The sequence below is a fragment of the Quercus robur genome, chromosome 3 (genome assembly GCF_932294415.1).
Source record: "Quercus robur chromosome 3, dhQueRobu3.1, whole genome shotgun sequence".
Taxonomy (NCBI): domain Eukaryota; kingdom Viridiplantae; phylum Streptophyta; class Magnoliopsida; order Fagales; family Fagaceae; genus Quercus; species Quercus robur.
The window spans coordinates 57,081,788-57,087,690 of NC_065536.1; positions in this window are offsets into that span (position 1 = coordinate 57,081,788).

Consider the following 5,903-nt stretch of genomic DNA (forward strand, 5'->3'; position numbering starts at 1 on the left):
AAAGCGATATTTTGTTGATACGTGGGTTGAGTTTTCCCTGATAAACTTTTGGATGTTATTAATAGTATTAAAAGTTTTTTTACCAAAAAAAATAGTATTAAAAGTTCTGTTCTTTTTTTAATGTTATTTCACAGAGTCCAGATTGTAGGTGTCCGAGGCAGCACTATATTTTTTTTAAATGGAGAGTAAGATCAAACGTGGAAGCTATGTGTTTCGTAACTAACTTAAATTGTGCTTTCAGCACAGAATATTCGGTACCTGTTTGTTAGCTGCGAATATCCGATATAAGAGGCCATCATTATCCATACTCACTGTCTCACAGCATGAAACAAAAGACCATAGACAATTAGACATGAACAAATCTTGTTTGTTTGAAAAGAAAAATATTAAGGCCGTTGGTAGAAAAGTTTAAATAGTATTATGGATGAAAAAGTATATGAAAATATGTGTAATATTGTTTATTAGCTGCGAATATCCGATATAAGAGGCCATCATTATCCGTACTCACTGTCTCACTGCATGAAACGAAAGAGCATAGACAATTAGACATGAACAAATCTTGTTTGTTTGAAAAGAAAAATATTAAGGCCGTTTGGTAGAAAAGCTTAAATAGTATTGTGAGTGAAAAAGTATATGAAAATATGTGTAATATTGTTTAAAAATTGAAACAATTACAACTTACAATTAGTTTTTATTTATTTATAGAGTTGTGTCCACTTTTAATGATTATGTCATTTGTAATCAGATTAAGATACTAATTGATTTTTGGTATAAGCAAAGATTGAAACTAGATCTTTTATTCAATTATAAAAAACGTTACTATTTAAATAGAACTCATAACTTGCAATCATTTGAAACATCTTTCCTTAAGGTATGTTTGGTTAGAATGATTTTAGGAAGGATGAAAAAAAAGTGAAAAATAAGAAGAAAAAAAAAAGATAATTTTTGGATTTTTGGTAAAGAAGAAAAAGGGAATGAATTTTGGTAGGATCTAGATGTTTTCTCCTCAGTCCACCAAAAACCAATCCTCCTAAATCCGAGAGAAAATGAGGAAGAAGAAATCTGGAAGTGTAAAATGACACAGTATCCCATTTGTTATTAGGATTTTACTAATGTATGGCTTTAAGGCACACATTAATTTCCATTTATGGAAAAAATTTTCTTAAAAATTGAAAAAGTAATAACAGTTTTTTCAATTCCCGATAAAATATTTCTAAAAATAAAAAACTTAATGTATACCCTAAGGACACACATTAACCCTTGTTATTAATGCTATTTGGTGCTTACTTGTTTGTCTTAATGTTTTATTCTCATTGTTTGTCCTTTTTAGTTGTTGTTGCTGCCACTTGCTAGAATGTACACAGTTACTTTTTTTTTTTTTTTTTAATTCAGGCTAAACTTTTTTTTTCCTTTTTTGGTTCCTTTTAGTTGCTAATTGTTTTTAAAAGAAGGCTGAAAATACTTTTCTGCTTCTATATATATATATATATATATATATATTAAATTGATAACATTTTTTTTCTTATATAATAATAATGAAAAGGAATTATTCATATTCTATTAAAAAAATTGTTTAATGTAATAGGGACATAATTGTAAATTTATACCAATTTCATTTTTCATCCTCTTATTTTTCTTCTTAACAATATAAATGAATATTCTATCTCTCCACTTTTCCATCATCTTAACCAAACACAAATAATAATAAAAACTAATTCTTTTCTATTCTTCAACCAAACGGACCATATAAGTATTCTCAATTCAGGTACACTTGGGTTTGGGCCATTTTGCTCCTATCTTTCACCTAAAATAGTAGTGTCCATTAGTTTGGACTGATCATTTTGGATGCCAAAACCAGCAAAATAGTCTCATAGAGTGACAAAGATTTGAATATGTTTCTGCTACAGCAATAGAAAGTATCAATTGAGATACAAAATCATTGCCAACATCTAAAATATTAGTACTTTTTAGATAGAAATAAATCAATTAATAGTAAAATCTACTACGATAAGTTAATGGTCTTCATTTGATACTGACATGACCAAAATTTAGAGATAAACAAAAATTATAGCTCCATTATTTTAGAGTAGACGAGAGAGGTTAAGAACAAAGTCCTTACCATCATTGATCAAGGTTCTCATGGACTAAACCGTGCTCTAGAGAAGCAATCAATGAGATTCCTCAAAACAAGCACAATTCAGAACCAAACTCCAAACAAGAAAAATAAAATTAGAAAAAGGGTAGCGTTAAGAATAGAAAAGTTTTAGAAAACCTAACATTGCATAATATTAAAGGGAGAAGTAAAACCTTTTATCAAATGTTATAATACAATTACCATTAGCCTATATCACTTGTTTGGAATTGATACCAATAAATAAATAAATAAAATAAAATAAAAAACTGGATAAAATTGAAGATGGTGAAGACAAGAAAACTCGATCTTTCTTATAGAATCTTGTTTTTAGAAACAAACACACACAATGGAGGAAAATTTTAGTTTTAACACAAAATCACACCACAAACATTTTATTTAGATACAATGAAATTTCAACCTAAAACGTCAATTTTATGATTATTGCTCTTTAACATCAAGCCAAGATACCAATTGTTTTTGGTATAAGCGGGGTTCAAATTCCATATCTCTTATTCGATAACAAGAGACTTTATCAATTGAGCTAACTAAAACTCAAATTTTATATATAGCATTTAATGCATAATTTGTTCATATGTAGCATTACATATATGATATATCTCCATGCATACATTATAAATTTTTTATAATAGCTTTGCAATGGCATGCCAAAACTTCAAATGAAAAGAAGTACGTTCCTTTCACTTGTCAAAGCAAAAGAAGTCCTACAACAAAAGAAGTTACTTGTGGTAGAAGAGTAGGTATTGCATCAAAAGCAAAGGCAACAAGAGATTTTACTAGTTGACCTAACTAGAACTCACTTATTATAGCATTTAATACATAATTTGTTCGTATGTATTCATGGAGATATATCATATATAGGGAAGGGGACACGCTGCTGAAGAGAAGGAGACGGAAGCACAATAATATTGTAAATGGAAATAATGTAAAGAACTTGAAAGTAAATAGCTTGAAAATAAATAACTTGAATGTAAGAACAATAATAAGGCGGTAGAACCAGCCAAGCAGTATATATCAAAATAATTTAAAGTAAATAAGAACAATAGTTCAAAGTAAATGAAAGCAATTTAAAACCGTCCAGTATGGTAGTAATCCGTCCAAGGTGGCGGTAGCAACAAGAAGAGTAATGAACATAAAACTGAAGATACTTGTTATTGAAAGTAGGATAAACACTTACAGTAGTAGTAGTGAATACAAGATCTCAACAGTTACAGGTTAACAATTACAAAGCTTGAACTAGTCCTAGTTACAAGGTTTGTAGGATTACAAAGTTTGTAGTGAACAAGGATGAACAAGGTAGTAGTAGTAGAAGTAGGGTGAGTTCTCTCTCTAAGAAGGCTAGTTCTAAGGAAAGAGAAATCAAAAGTAAACTTGACTTGAAAAAACCCTGAAATGTAAGGGACAACCCCCCTTAAATAGGCAAAATTTTCGGAGTGAACAGTGTCATGAACAGTAAAAGTGAACAGTATTCTGTGAACAGTGATCCGTGAACAGTAATCCGTGAACAGTAATCAGTGAACAGTAATCTGTGAATAGTGTTTTTTCCACTTTTTTGAAATAAAAACTTTTGAACTTTTGTCATTTATTTGGTCCAACATGTCAGGAGAAGCATGGCAAAAGACAAAAGGAGAAGCATGCATGCCACCACCAAGTACGTAGATGCTCCTTTCTTTTCTAAAAAGACTTCAAAGGTGACATCTGGTGTTGGCAAAAAGGAAGGCTTTGTCAGAGCATTATCTCTTCACAACCATCATGGTCTATGCCTTTCAAACTATTTTGAATATAGTAATAGCTCTGGCCGTTGTGCAGGCTAGACAAATAGTGGCCGTTGTGCAGGCTAGACAAATAGGGGAATCAAAATCTTCCGCAAAATCCGGAGTATCATGAATTAGTTCCGGATTTTCCGCAACATATTTGTGAAGGACAATAAAATATTTTGGCTGTTGTGCAAGCCAGACAAATAAAGTAACACCAGTCTAGAAATAGTAGTGACCTCATCAATCAGTAGAGGGAGCATCGGAGGGATAACCATCAAAAGGATCAAAAGGACCTTGTGGAGAATCACATACATGCTCATGGTAAATAGCATACTTATTACAGAATCCACAATATAAAATTGGCTCAAACTTTGGAGTTTTTCCTGGGATAAGGAGACTGTTTAGATTAGGATGATCTTTTGTTTGTAGGTGAACAAAGGCATCAGCATAGGGTTTGGGGCCAAAAACAACAATTCTACCTGTGCTTCCTATGAAATGATAATTTTTCCATAGATCATGAGCAACTTCACGAATTTGATTATTAAAATAATTTCTCCAGCATTTTGCAAGACCAAAAGGATCTTTAAAGGACAATTGAGAATTTCCCTTGAACCATGGCCCTTAGTGAGTATAGCCATTAATTAGGATGAGATGCTTTGAGGGGTTAACATTCATCCAGTTATTTTTCTCCCATTTTGGTAGAGTGCTCTAGCATCTAATGGTAACAAAAGGTCTAGTGGAAGAGTTTTCAAACCCTTTAATAGCATTCTGAATGATCTGTGGAAGTTGGCTAGCCTGTTTATGACTTGTCAACTTTACAAACCTAACAAAGCCATATTCAAACATTTGGGAAAGCCAGCTAGAATTAGGATCATCATCATCACTATCATCTGAATCTTCATCAGTGAAATATGAACCATCATCAAAATTAATAAGGAGACCAGGAAATGGATGTTTCTTTTCATATACTCTGAGACTGCTCCCAAAGTGATCTTCCCATTCAAGCTGAATAAAGACATTATCACCTTCGTCTATTTCATTAGGGTCAGGAATAGAAGCAGTAACAAGTTTTCTGAAATACTTGGACCATAGGTCAAAAGACCTAGACATAGCCTTGCTATCCAGAATACGAGATTGTAAATCTGAAGACAAGTTGGCAACAGCACTTCTTAACATGGATTGGGTCTAAAGACTCAATCTAGCATAATCAATGCCCATTATAGTCTTTTTATCCATCGAATGGATTTCCTCTTTGCCAAAGAGTTAACTAATGTAGGCTTTGAGATGGCTCACAAGAGCCTCATTTTTTGAAACAAGGTTATTTTCTGGAACAAAGTCAATATTTGAAGCAAGGTTATTATTTGGAATAAGGTTACTATAATGGCTCATATAAATCTCGTTTTGAGCGGTAAGGTTAACAAGGTGGATTTCAAGGGCTCTAAGGGTTTTGTGAAAAACATTACTGTGGTTTTTGGTAAAAGCAAACTGAAGGTTATCAAGAATGAATTTAATGGAATCTGGTAATTCTGAATAGGTACCATTGTGGAATTGTAGATTTTTTGACAAAACTTCCTGTAAAGCAATTAATATATCACCATTGGAGTATGTCACCTCCGCCGGGACATCTCCTTGAAGGGATGTTGATCCACTAGGTTTTACACCAGAAGATGCGCCTTCATGCATTTTAAAAAGTCGTCCCGCTGGGAACCTTTTGCTTTGGGAATAGTCCTATGCAGGAGCTTTTCCCTTGTTTTTCCTTTCCATGATAATCCACTTACTAGTGGTATAAATATGAATATTATTATTATCCCACTTATTAGTGGTATTTATCCACGCATCATTATCCGATTCCTGCAAAGAATCATTAATATTGTTAGGATAATGGATAGTTTTTAACATTTTGGTGTTATGAAAATTACCTTTAAAATCATCAGAATTCATTATCAGTTCTTGAACAAGGTCATTCATGGGAGAGTCTTTTTTATAAGACAGAT